Raw genomic sequence first — 15006 nt, 5'->3', positions numbered from 1 at the left:
TTGCTTTCCTGCTCCTAAATAACCCCATTAGGAGATGACTGAAAAAGCAAAACTGGATGTTTGGGGCTCAGACTCCCTCTGCTCTAAAGGTGTGCTGGATGCTTTAGAAGTCAGGGTCGAGGAGGGCTGAAGAATTTCTCTGCTTTCTCCTCTAGACCTACCTGAGGCTTGCTACTCCTTAAAAACAGTTCCTTCCTATGTCCCACTCTTCAGGCTGCTTTCAGAGGGATACTGGGAGAGGAGAGGTCAGGAAGAGAGGGAAATGGGTTAAGCATTACCAGAGGAGAAGATTGCTGTAGTCTCCTGAGGAAGCCATGGCCTGGCTTGAGTCTGAAGGGAGGCAGGAAGAGGGAAATTTGGGGACATCAGGGTCCATTTGGAGAACTGTGAAGAACTTCCTTTTTTAATATAAAGTTTTTTTCATTCATTTAAGGCCCAAAACTACTGAGGACGGTCACCACCTCATTTAAAATGCTTTATTCCCAATAACTTCACTCTGGAGTTGTTCATCCAGTTCAGGAGAAGAATTTCTATCTAAGCCTGAAAAGTGTGGTCTTTCCAGAGCAAATCCCATGCCAAGGGCTGTACTGCCTCAGAATGCTTTTCTCTGCATAGCATTTGACAGATACACTGGTGCCTAAAAAAATATTTCCACTATTTTATTTAGACACATCTCAATTTAAAATCTGAATCTGATGGAAACATTCTCTTCAAGGCAGATATGTCCAAAGCACAGCTTCAGCCCAGCTGGATCATTTAGTTTTTCCCCACTGAATTATATGATCTTTTTAATGGAAATGTTATGTCCATCTTAATTGTTGCAGCACAAGGAAAATATATTATAATATCTATCCATGACAGCAAGTAAAAATTTCCCAGGTTCAATAGATGGGAATATCTATTTTCTGAGATGATTGACCTCTGTGGTAGAGGTTCTTGGCAACATCCAGTTCTGGAATTTTTAACAGTGAATTCCAAACAAAAATAAGCAGAGAGGAAAAGCCTTATTTAAGCATTTGGTTTTGAAGAATTCAATCAAAGATGACATAGTGTTTTAGTATTTGTTAGAATCAGACATTAAAATTCTTCAAGCTTTTCCTTGTGGCTTGAACCTCTTTTTATAAAATCTTTTTACTCTATTGTATATCTAGACAATAAATAGACATTTTTAGACAATAAATATCTACTTTTACCCATTTCAGAGCCTAAATTCTGTCTCTTTTTATTATGCCCTGCTTTGCTTAAAGACAATGGCAGATACTTTTACTTATTTTATAGTATTATTTTATATTAATTCTGTATCCTTTGAATATTGCTGATTTTTTTCGTTCTGTCTGATGTAATTTTTTTTTTCCTTCCAGTACTTCAAGCTCAGTGCTTCTAATCACATCTTTTATCTTTCAGATTCTTGCACTGCAATTAACCTTCCCCTCAGTCGTATAAAGATGTAACAATACTGGTTCACTTTGTCCTTCCTCATGGACTATTTATTCCAGACCTCCTGAAAAACCAGCCTGAAGCAGCTGACAAAATTGCCCCTTAATGAAACTGTCCCATGGAATTACTCTAGGATAAGCTCCACAGTCATAGGAGGATTCAAGCTTTATGAGCGTTTTGCATTAAATTTATTTTTAATGTGAGCATTTTAAATAAATCATTAAAAAGAGAGTAGTGTATGAGAAATGGAAGCTGCATAAAGGTTCTACACTACGACAGTCATCCTACTGTAGTAAAAGAAAATCAGCTCTTTTGTGCAGCTTTATTAATCAGTTATTTGAATAACCTCTATCAGAAGCAGCATATTGAATCTTTACTAAAAAAGTACCACAGACAAACACATTGCATTAAGTGACATAGAAGAGTCTCATAGCTAAACAAATGCTAAAATCCAATGGAGATAAAGTGCTATTTTTCACATATGTATAATCTATGCTTATTTATTGTCAGTATACAAGCTCTGCAAACAGGAAAGTAAGTTTGGGTTGCACACAGTCTGTGTGGTTAGTTTCCAGCTCACTCTTTCAGTTTTCCTAACTGGTAATTATTCAGACTTTTTCCATGTCAGGAAAACATCCATGCTTCTTCCCACTGGAGAAAACACAGATCCTTAAGAGGGACTTTGAACTTGTAAACAATGTGTTGACTTCTCTCAGTCACCTTTCATGACAGCTGTTTAGGAGCAGTCCATCAAACCACCAGGTTTCTCAGATCACAGGTTTAACCCTGTGTGCAGACAGTCTAATGAAAAGGTTCATGTAACCCAGAGAGTAGTTTGTAATTAGTTGAAACAAAAGCCATTAGCACTTATGAGAAAAAGTCAGTAATGGCTTTTTTATTATTATTTAGTGGTGTTTGTTGTTGTTGTTGTTGGGGGTTTTTTTCTTAGGTTTTTGTTTTTTTTTTCCAGCCAGCTCTCCTTTCCAGACTTCCCCTTAAATCTGACCTTATACAAGGAGACAAGCAAGATATCCTTCCTGTTATCCTGTTTGCTTTGCACTTTTAACAACACTTCACCATGTGTTTGCACTGTGGGGGCATATCAGGTCACCAATCTATCACCTACTGTGCTGAACAAAAAAGGAAAAACTAAATTCTGCCCCAGATTTAGCACAGGTACAACACAAATTTTACCAGGTATCTGGTCTGGAAAGACAAAGCAGGCAACAGAAGAAATGGCAAAACAGAATAATGAATAGGCTGTACCCTGTATCTTCTGGCTGTTTGATTTCCCCTCTTGTCTGTGCAGGTCTCCAAACATGAGAAAATAGAATTACAAAAACCTGCAGAAGTTGACTACAGATTTTACTGAAGACCTGTCAAAGCCGAAAATACACATACAAGGAGCATGGGCCAGGTACATGAATATGAATGTGAAAGTCCACCTATGTCTTTACACAGAATTTCCAGAGCATCCCTCATTCATGTGCATGCCCTGCTGTACCTTTGTGTGTATTTGCAGCAGATATAGGAAGTTCTCACAGACAGGTATTTCAGCAGCCTCTGTGCCTGCACCCCCAATTTATCCTGCAATGCAATTGAAGTTGTAGCACCAGCTCTGTGTTATCATCTGCTTACTGGTGAGTAACACAAAGACACACTCTTCTGGCTGTTCTTATACCCCCTGGACTGGAATATCAGACCTGCATGTTTCTGCTTGAAATGCTTGAAATGCTGACAAATTGAATCATTATGAACCACCCTCAGGAATTTCATTGCCTGAGTCCTGACAAGTGCTGGTGACATGCAAGCATTAACTCCAGCAAGAGGTGTTTAAATGGTTTTAAATCTCCAGTTCTCCCTCCTTCTCACTTGAAATATAAATGGTCAGCTGAACTTTAGTGCAGACATAATCAATAGGAAGCGAGCAGAAAGGAGGAGGCTGTGGCAGAGTGGATGGACACTTCAAAAGAAGCCATGTCAATATGCTTATCTTTTCCTCACTCTGCACAAAGACCAATCTCCCTCCTGGATAACAGAGTATTCTCCATCATGAATTACTGTCTCTTATAGTGTGGTTCAGCACCTTTTTGCTAGTGCTGTGATAGTGTTTGCAGTCATGCTTGTTTAGCCTTTGAAAATAGGGAGCACATACGTGCTTTGTAAAACTCCGAGTTTCCTGAAAATATTCAGCTGAAGCTTCAGGCACTCTCACTGCAAACAGAAATCTCCAAAACTGTGGACAGTTTTGAAGAGTGTGGACTGTATAAAAAGATCCAGATGAGCCAGTCTTTTTCTTTAGCTGTCAAAGGGTGTAAAATTTCTCCTTTTATATCCGTAAGTTTATTTCTACCTGTCAAAATCACTTTCCTGTCATAAAAAGAGATTAATCTGTGCAAACTATTAATATGAAGACTTTCTCCCATGTTCCAGTTGGACTTCCATTGAACATGAGGTATATTTGGCATATGTACAGAGGCAAGAAAAAGTACCCTTCAGTGGTTACTGTAGGGCAAAGATGTTTCTGTACCAAAGGCGTCCTCCAGAGCAGCTCGCCTGTCCCGGGACATCTCACTGATCTGAGTGATCCCGGGAAAAATTCGAAAGTCTCTTTTCTCAGCCCAGCACTGAAAGAAGGAATCAGAGCTCTTCAGTTCTCGGTCTCAAGGTTGTTTATTGTTCTTTATCAATAAAATTTTTGCTCCTGTCCTGCTGAGGTCGATTCAGCAAGACAGCCCAGGACACTCTGCCTGCCCCTGGGGGGGTGTTATGTCTTTATACTAAAAACTACGTATACAATGTTTACAATTATTTTCCATTACCTATCACCTATGTTAGACAGTGAGCTTCTACTCTAAACCAGCCTAAAAGTGCCAACATCACAGCAGAAGATGGAGGCCAAGAAGAAGAAGAAGAAAGGCTGGACATGCCCAGATCCCTCCATCTTGCTCCCCTGAATCCCCATTCTAAAAAACCCAAAATCTACTTTTTCACCCCGTGTAAATCCACTATCATTCTACTTGATTTTTTGTGGCTTGCAGATCTTCATCTAAGGTTGGTAACTTGCTCCACGGGTCATAATCAAAACCACAGGCATTTTGGGCTCTGTTCCAGGGTCTCTGAAACATCTGGCAGGGGTCTTGGCTGCTCAGGACAGCCAGAGGGATGTCCTGGGTCCTGACACTCACCTGGACATCAGGATGTAAAAAACCACTGTAGACCAGAATAGAAAACTGAGAAATTTTCCAAGTTAAGGATAACAGATCCTCTCTTTTCACCTGCTACCTGATCAGGCAGAATACTTTTTTATCAAAAATTCTTTCCTGTTTCTGTGGAGCAGGCTGCAGGTACTCTTAGCTTTCCAAATGCTGCAGAAAGATGAGTTATCATTGCACTTCTCCCTTCCATGTCACCAGAACTTTAAAGCTTAGAATTCCAGAAAACAAAGATTTAAATACAGCTAAATGAGACCTAGCCTGAATTTATCTACATATTAGTTACAAATTTGCTTTCCTAGTACCAGAGCTGCATGTAGAAGCTGATGCCTTATATTTTCCAAATCCTATAGCGATCCATTAATGCTTAACTCTAAACTCCATATAAACTGTTAGATAACTGTCTTCACATCTTGGTCAGACTAAAGAATCCCTCCAGACCTGAGATCCAAGGACACCCTCAGCCTCAGGCCCCGAAAAGCATAAACAAAAGTGACTTGGGGGAAGCAAACTGGGTGCACATGAATTCATTACCTGAAGCTGTAATTGGAGGATTAACTGATATGCTAATAGACCAAACTTATATCTGTCTGAAAAACTCGTGGCCTCCATGCACATTGGGTGCAGCCCCTCTTGGAGGCTTTTGTCTGCCCAAGATGTATCTCTTGAAGGCCTTAAATAAATATTCACTTTATTTTGTCAGTCTTGTCTATCCTTGTTCTAGGTAGCCACTCCAAGGCATCAAAGTGTTCCTTGTCTTATGTTTGGACGTGTTTAGGCAAATTCTGCCTGACTGTGCAATTCTGCTTTTTCTTGGTAATTCAGATAAGCATTGCCAACCACTTATAAAGGGTACAAGAGATCAATAACAGAGGAAAATCAGAGGCATCACCTATGAAAGAAAGGCTCACACAGGCATCAAAACCATATCCTTAGTGCAAGCTGGTAGAATACAAGTTGAAGAGGGGAAATAATGGTGTTGATATGGCTTCCAGTTTTACCCCAGCACGGTTATCTGGAGCTTTTAACTCAGGCTGTAGATGTCCACCAAAACTGGCTAGGCAAGCAGTGAAGCTCATAAAATTGCCAATATAAATGTGAACTGTTTTTCCTGTCCTCATAAAGCCTTAATCTTCTTCCTCTTCAATGATCTCATCCTTCAGAAACATAATTTTGTCTTCCTTGATAGTCTCTCCCATCTAATTCTTGTGTTTTCTGTCAACAAATTCTTCACAGTATCCAAATCACTCTAGCTCTTTGTAACATCTTCATCTAGGGAGAAAATTTATATTTTTAGTATTTCTTCATAAATTACAGCATATTTGGAAAATTACCAAACCCCTCCTATTTAATTTTAGCTCACTTTTCCCCTGAGATATGCAGGTGACTGTATTAGGAAAAGAACAAATGAGGTCTCTCTGGGTACTCTGCACTCCATCCAAAGCTCAGACTGTGCATTGAGAAGGACTGATCTTCCACCAGTGAGAGATGAGGCCATGGAAGTTTCTCTGCAAAGGACAGCACACGAGCTTTGAACACAGAGAGATCAGAGTTTGATATTCCCCTTTCATGGTTTTAAGTGAGAATGAAATAAAAGTGTAGGAATGTCTATAATGGGTCAGGCTAAAAGTGTGTCTGGTCCAAAATTCTCTGTCCAGCAGCATCCAAGGAACACAGAGACATGCAGGGACAGCATACTACGATGCCCAAGGAGAATTTCACAATTTCTAGTAAGTCTCAGGCTGTCTGAGCCAGCTTACTTGCATTTCACAATCCTTGATTTTAGTTGTTTTTTTTTTTCCCACTCCTGTTAATTTGTCCAATGGTTTACTGAAATTGTTAACTTTTATGACCGACACTTCAGTGAGGAGCTCCCATACCATAGGAACATGCAGATTGCTTTGGTTTCTTTTTTTAAAAAGTGAGTTCCTTTTGGTGTTTCCTACAGCGCTCACTGGAAGGCACAGTGAACATCATTCATGTTCTCCTGCACTCATGGTTTTACAGACCTTTATCACACTTTCTGTAACTCACCAGCCTGAGGAGCTGCCACAAGACCCTCTCTCTGGGTGACACAAGTGCTACTGTCAGGGGGGCACACAGGAACAGGCCTGGCAGAGAAAGGCAGTGCCATGCTGGGGCAGAGGGTCCTTGGCACTGGGATGTGCCAGGCAAAGAGCAGGGTGGGACTGAATTAAGGCACAGCTGAGCCCCTCAGCCAAGCTGGGGGCACAGGGAGGAACAGCCAAGAGGCGCTAAGAGGGACTGAGCACAGCCCCCATTCCATCTTTGCCTGTGTCTTGAAGCACAACATTTCTCATCCTGCTTCCTCCCCTGTTCTAAGGGAGAAGGGCAGTGAGGGAATCCTCAGCCCTTAGCCAGGGTTAACCACCACAAGGGTCAGGATGAAGCCTAGGGAGTGGAAATCAGGTCAGATAGAGCCTGGGATGGCTGGGAAGAACCCTGTGGAACAGACTGTTCTCTTCAAGCTGGACAAAAATGGGGTTTGGCACCCACAGGAAGGGATATGAGGGACTCCAGGTGGGGCAGGTCAGGGCCAGCATGTCCTGGGAGTGCCCTCAGAACCAGGACACACTTCTTCCAATTTAATATCACTTGGAAGGAACACAAGTCATGGCCTCAGAGCTCTGCCCAATGCAAACCAAAGGCACTAAGTGGAAAGAATGAGATTTGCTTCAATGACACACTCTAGATGTAAGCCTGCTAAGGTCTGCACTCCAAGATGTTTGGATAGGGCCTCATCCATCCACCCAAGTGCAGCCACAGCACCTCCCAGCTGCTCTGATCAGGGCTGTGCAGTTTAGTACTAGTTCCTTACTCAAGGCTCGGTCTATTGAGCATCCCCATGCCCCAGAGCTGTTCAAATCCATTTGAAAAACCAAGCATGTTCCCTTAATCTTACCTTCCATAACAAAAATGCAACATAATTCTTCAAAATAAATTAAACAAGACAGTAGCAACAACAAAAAAATCATCAAATAGAATAAAATAGAAAAAAAGGAAAAAAACACAAAAATATACCACAACACAAACCAAACACTAGCCTGAGAGGGAGGATAAGCAAATAAAGAACACATAAAAGGTAATGTGCTTCCCAGTGTATTCCTGGGAGACACTCATGCCACAGGGAGAATGGTCTGGATGCTGTGGCTCAGATGCCTGCTCTCAGCAGAGGAAAAGTGAGATGATAATAACCCCTGTCTGATGTATAGGCAAGGGACATGAGCTGACAAACAGTGTGATTCATGATCCTTGTGTTAGAGGGGAGTGACAAATGATTGATAATATATTTCCACATTGTTTCTGACAGGTGGCTTGTGAAAGGAGAGATCAATCCCTGGTTCTGAAATGCACAGAGATCTCAGCACAAGGTAAGAAGGCAGCAGCTAACACGTGAATTATGCTCCACAGTGCTTGAGATGGTCTGAGCAGCAGCTATGCTTCCCTTTGGGCATTTTATACAGTAAATGCTCTATTTTCCAAAGCATTCAGCATCCTCTGCTTTTCCCTGATGCTCCTGTGTGTTCAGGATATTGAATATCATACTGGAATGGACCTTCAGAAGACCATGCATTTTTTAGCAGGGATTTTCAATAATTCACAGGATCAGGCCCTAAGTATGCACGGTATTAGACAAGAAATTTTCCAGTCTCTTTACCACACAATTTCAAATGCAAAGAGCCTCTGGTTTCCATGTAGTAACAGTGTTTCAGTCTCTCAGCCATATGAAATGCCTGGCTAATTGGACTGGTAGAGAAGAGGGGGATTTTTGTGTTTGATAAATTAATCAGTGAGCACTGCTGTACGTTTCCCACTAACATCCTTAATTAGACATAAAATGCCGAAGAATGAGATTCTTTCTTTAGTTTTTAATTGAAGGGATGACTTTTGATCCTCCATTAGTGAGAAGAGAAGAAAGCCTTTCAAACAGAAGCGGCACCCCAGCTGTTGCTCAGCATCTGAGAGGTTCAGCACTGCACTTCCAGGATTCCCAGGAGCCTATTGATACTTAGCATAAACATGTTAAAAGGATCAAATTGACATTCACACAAACTAGAGTCCACGAAATCACAAAAGCTCTTAATCCAAGCCTCTGTGTAAAAAGATGGTTTCTAATTACCAGTCTAGACTAATCATCAATGTTTGGCTAATAAAAGTGAAACTATCAATAACAAAAGCAAATTCTGAAATGCTGGTCGAGTCCAGACATAAGGTAGAAGATGATTTAGTCATTCATTGCAGCATTTCTTTCTTGCTCAGTTTTTCAGCATTTCCAGAGCTTTTGTAAGCAATGAAGACAGAAATCCCTGAGGCTTCATTGGTTACAGATTTCACACAAACACACACACACAAAGGCAAGCAGGGCAAGAAGCAGGGCAATTGAGGATATCCTGTTAGAATTCTCTGTAGGTCTTTGCTCCTGCCTGGCACTGCTCAGATGGAGCTAACACTTAGCTGGACCCTTAGGCAATGTTATAGGGCAGCTGCAGTCAAGGTGAAATGCCACTTCTGCTCTTTCATTAACCCTCCCGGGCCTGTCATTAAATATGGCAGGCTTAGCACTTTTCAGTTCAGATGGAAAAGCTCTGCCAATCCCAGGAGGCAGAATTTTTTCGATGCCTAAATTGATGAACAAGACAAGGTCAGCAATTTTCAGTTTATTGACAGAACTCTATTTATCTTTAGAAGTATTGAAATGGTATTCCAGGTGCCCTGGAGCAGAACTGTGACCAAACCAAAAAGAGAGGGTTTATGAGAACCACTACCACTTTACTACCTGAAATATTGTGAGTGGCCTTAATTTAACTTGCTACATTGGGAGTTATTTTGTGATTAGAAACACTTTCATAAGAAAAGAACTTTAATAAATGCAACAACACACGATAGATGGAGACAAACACAGAGAAGCAGAATAACAGAGAAAGAGCAAAAACTGCAGCCAACCACCTATTTAGAGTTAAATGTAGGTTCTGATGAAAAAATTGTGTGTGGGCTTTGTTTGAGGTGTGTTTGTTTGCTTAGGAATGATTATCACTAACTGGCTGACTAACTAATCTAGATCTCAATGGGAGAAACAGAACTGACCATTTGAAATCTGTCCACCATCATAGCAATTCACTCATGACAGACACTGAAAGCCACAGCTGAGCTCTACTATTTTTTTTATAAACCTAAATAACCTCAGTTTATTCATAAGGAAGAGTAATAATAATGGGTAACATTTTGCTACAGGAGCAGTTTGCAAAAACTGCATTTTCCCCTTTAACCATTGCTGGAAGGGGGTTGCACTGAAAGGCCCTGACATCAGCTAGAAAAAGTGTCTTTTTTTGGTCCCCCCAGACAACTGCAGATTGTCTGAAAGTAGGCCAAAAAAAGAAATGAAGGTAATAAATGTTTCTAGCAAAGACTAGAAAGTCTAGCTAAAATCTGAAGCCTATTGAATTTAGTCCAACCCACTAAATCAATGGCAGACAGGTCTGACCTGAGCAGGGGACCTGCAGCAGAGATGATGTGACTGCACCTCTGCCACTTGTGCTGCTTCATGAATGAACACTTAGCCTTTGTTAAAACTGCACACTGAACTGTTGTCTTCCTAGCTTTGGCTGCAAGTGAACTAATTTCTGCTAGTTAAAATGAGTGAGGACCACACCTCTGTCCCCAAGGAAGACAGAGTCCAAGGACACATCATCTTTTCATTATACAAACTTTATATATTTAGAGAAAAGTAAGCTGGGATCCCACAGCACCACTAAGCTAACTTCCTTGGGTGAGGTTTATTTTTTGGAGAGGTTGTACTGCAGATACTCCAGGTCTCCTAACAGAAATGGTCTGGTTACTCAGCCTTTGAAACAGGCAGCTTCTCTGCATTCTGATTAAGTCCTGACATTAGGACGTCTGGGAAAAAAAATTCTTCTGGGTGCCAGCAGAGAAAGCAACATCAAAAGTGTATGGAAAAGCAGATGGGATTGAATCTCTCCAGGTTGAAGCATGATTCCAGGGCTGCTCTTCTGCTTCTCACAATGATCAACAACCTTAACCGGGGCTTGAAATGAATGTGGCTGCAGGGCTGCATCTCCAACAGCATTCTCAAAGCCACTGAGGACATTTAGAGAGCAGGATGGGTCTGATGGAGTTCTGTAGAATCCAAGCTGCTAAGAGCCACCAGTTTAGATTTGCACAGAAGCAGGAATTTCTTGCTAAAAATGTAGGCATTAGCAGGCATTGAGCACCCAGGGAGCCAGAGAACATGGCAGGGTTGCACTTTTCCCCAGTTTGCCCTTCAAGGACCCAGATGGTGCTGAGCGGATGTGTATCCATGGAAAATGCCAGTTGGCAATTAATCTCAGAGAGATTTCTGAGGAGGAAAACATTACTTTCATCCTGGAAGACTAAGGATATTAATGATGCAAACTGAGTTTCTAGGTAACCCTTCAAAGTAAAATTCTTATCGTTCCTCCAGACTAGATTTGCAATTTTTTATAAAGTGGTCAAAGGATCAGTACCTGAGATTTGTGCTTTGAGCAGGGAGTAGCTAAGATTTTGTTGACAATCCCAGAGTTTCCTGATGACAGTTTTCTTTATGTCAATGATTCATGTAAATTTTAGCTAAATTCTCATTCCATTTACCCTGGAGTACATCTCTGGGCTTAGCAAGTCCATGTATTTTTCATTATATCTTTCACATGTGTATTTCACATGAGCCTGCTCTCATCTGGCTGCAAATTTAACTTGACAGTGCAAGTGTTAGCCACCAAGTGATGTTTTCACCAGAAAACATGGCCAGCATCCCTCCTACTTCCTGACTCCTCTCCTCCTGCTGCATCAGCCTTCAGTCCCCACTCCCAGCACCTGTGCCCTGGGTAGGAAATGCAGTGGCACCTTTAGGCACAACTTCTATGCACAAGGATGGCAGGTGAAAGGCACAGTATCTCAGAGTTTAATTGATGTAGCCATAGCATCAGCCCCCAAATCAGCCACAGACCCTCATCTCTCACTGCACACAGCCACTGACACCTTCACCCCAGTTTCCAGATGCTTTACTCCCCTCACCTCTTCAGGCCTGTTGGTGTGGCTCCATGCTGTCCTATGCAAATTTTGGTTCTATGCAAATTGCTTATGGTATGCAAATCAATGCATTAAATAACTAACATAAAGTGACACACACAGAGATGTGCATAACTTGGCAGCTATAAATCTGGAATCATTCCACTGACGTCAATGGTTTCACTCCAGATAGGCTCCAGCATGGAAGGTGTGGAAATCTGGCCCTGTGATATTTTCAGTCAGCTTCTAAACACAAACTCAGAAATTAATGATTTCAAAGGTGTCATTATTATTATTGCCTGTGGGTTTTGTTATTATTTAAGTTTGTATGACTGAACATACACCAAAATGGGGCTGCAGAATGTATTTAATTTCAACTGAGGTCACGTTGATGATAACTAGAGCACCTGTGGTTGATCAGAATTTCAGGCACTTGGAACCTGATCCACTTTGGTCCTAGCGGCATATTAGTTTCTATTTTAAAGAAGCCAGGGCCTAAAATGCAGGATTTATGCCAGAAAGTCTTCAGAGGCAGATGTAGACCCTAAAGTATTTCAAATCAATTTAGAATGGGGAATGAGTATAGATAGTTCTGTGCTACATGCCGTGTATTTTTGATCTGGGACTGGGAGCCTGGAAACATATGCACCATCTTGTGTAACCACCCCCTGACAAGGATCTGCTGTTATTGTGTGCAGGGAAAGCAGAACATGGTAAAGGTTAATGCTGCACATGGCAGCACCACAGTGCTGAGCAGGGCCCTGGTTGTGACTGCTCCAAAAGCGCTGTGCAGTCATTTGCACATTCGCAAATGTCGCTTTCACATGGCAGAATTTCCACCCACTTTTGCCTGAATGTAAATGACTTCAAGAGATGCCAGGCATTAAGTGTTCTCACAACTGCCCCCAACATCCCACTGCTCAAAAATGCTGCTTCAAAACACTCCTATAAAATCCTGTAAGACTTTCAAAATAAAATTGTTTGTGTTTCTGAGCCTTCTTGGCCACTAGTGGGGTTAGGCTCAGATTTACCAGGATATACTGAATTACAGGACATGTGAAATGGTGACAAGGAGATCCAGCAAAGCCTGATAATGAGAGACTGGAAGAGCCAAGTTCTGCTCCTGCTGTCTATTTGATCTGTTCAACTCCCCATAAATTCTGCTGCACGCTGCATGGGTAAAAAGCTACAGGAGGTTTGTATTGCATGGAGAAGCTTCCAGATTTCTTATTAGTCAACTGAAATAGCATCAGAGATTATGGATTTACATATAGAAGCAGTCTAAACTGGAAATGTCTGTGCTTAACTGTACAAACAATGCAACAAGTGTGCATTATATTTTTATCAATATTTTCTTCTGGTTTTGTGTGTGGTTTTGGGTTTTTTTGCTGACGTTTTAATCACAGTATCTGCATGTTTGTGTTGCTACAACTAACTTCAACTGACAAAATTAGAAATGCCTATTATAGCCATTACTCTGGGAATGCTTTTCAGTTTGTTTAGGTTTTTCTTTTTTAATCCTAACAGTCTCCCTGCAGACCTGAACTGACATCAATTTACCAGTGTCTTGACATCTTAAAGTTGTTTCTTATAAAATTTGCATTGGTGTCATTTTGTTTCAAGCTGATATTGTGACAGTGTCTCCCTGGATTTATACTGACAATTTATTTTTATTTTGACATCATGTCATCCCTATAGCCCTTCACTAGCTTCTATCCTAAGTCTGTGGGTTTAAATGAAAAGTGGTTTCTTTGTGCAAACTACAGTAACTAACTGAACTTTTTCAGTAGCTACTTTTCTGACCTCAATATCTAGCTATTGATTGCACTTGGGTTTTTATAGAAATGTCAAAAGTTCCTGCCTAGTGCTTTAGGCAGCTCTTCCATATGTACCAAATAAGGAAATGAAATCAAAGCTCCCCTTGAAACTAAAAAGTAATTGCCTATAAAAAAAAAAGTGAATGCATGTTTATAACCCAACATCAAATAAACAACTGGGCCCTGTGGGTGGCATTCCCTGGAGATCTGCTGATCCTCCATTGCTTTCACTGAAATGCTAGAAACACCTTTTTGGGACTGAACATAACATCTGCTTCCAGGTGTTTCCTTGGAAAACACAAAATTATCAAAATCTATATATTTAATGTGCTGTTGCTACTTCATTTAAATATCAAAAATTACATTAGACAAGCTCTGGTGTGGGCCAGGGGAGGGGAGATTTCAGGAAAGTTCCCATGTGACAGTTATAGCTTTGAGCCTGATTTATTTTTTCAGCTCTTTCATTTTTAAATTCAAAGAGGCAAGAAGTATTGTGAGCAATGTCACAAACACCTTGTGACCCTTTCTGAAGTAGAGCCATTGCATGGCAGAGCTAGAATTCCCAAGGCGATATTTGTAAATTATAAAGCAAAATCCTGCCAGTGATTATTGAGTGTTCCAAGGATTATCCATGATCCTGACAGAGTGCCCTGTGTATGTGATTTTGCAAAAGCTATTTTTCATCAGAGTACATGCATGGTTTAATGAGATATTTGCAGCAGTAACATCATTTCTGTGCTCTGGTATAAATGGTTCAGCTTCTACATATCATACCTGGTAAATCACAGTATGGGTCCAGAGAAAAGGAGTCTTCAGCAGCAAAATTTTCTCATTTTTGTTGGATCAGAACATCAATTCTGAGTGATGGTTATGGTGATTTGCTTTCATTAATGTCTCACCAGCAGTGCCTAGGCAGAAACCCCTCATGGTTTAACCAAAATTAAGAACTCAGACATGAATCTTACATGTGGGGGAGTATATTTATTCTGCACCATTTCACAAAGAAGTGTGAAATTTGATTGTCTGAACAGGATAGTCAGGCATCATTAGAAAAGACTTCCAGCTCCTGTTCTAAAAGCACCCAGGGCTGCCAGAGGTCCTGTGTGATACCTGTCAGCCTCACGTGGAGGTCTGGAAACCAGAGCAGTAGATCTCACCTCCAGGCAGTGAGATCAAGACCTAAGTATGACAAGACCAAGACAGGAGGCATTTTAGCAGCAGTGGAAATAGAGACCTGAGAAGTCAGCATGTGAGGCTGGTCACAAAATTTATTTTTAAACTCATCAAAACAAAAATGATGACTTCATTATAAGTTTAACTGACACCTTGAAAGTTAGATTGGAATTACTTTGATCTTTATCACCAGAATTCAAAGGGGAACCTTGGGCTTGAAACTACATAGACAGAAACTGAATGCAAGACCTGCACTAAATGTAGATAAAATGCCAGATATCTATAAGAGCAGGGTCAAT

This window comes from Haemorhous mexicanus, chromosome 1 (genome assembly GCF_027477595.1).
Source record: "Haemorhous mexicanus isolate bHaeMex1 chromosome 1, bHaeMex1.pri, whole genome shotgun sequence".
Classification (NCBI taxonomy): domain Eukaryota; kingdom Metazoa; phylum Chordata; class Aves; order Passeriformes; family Fringillidae; genus Haemorhous; species Haemorhous mexicanus.
The sequence above is the reverse complement of the archived record's forward strand: the minus strand, read 5'-3'. Positions refer to the sequence as shown.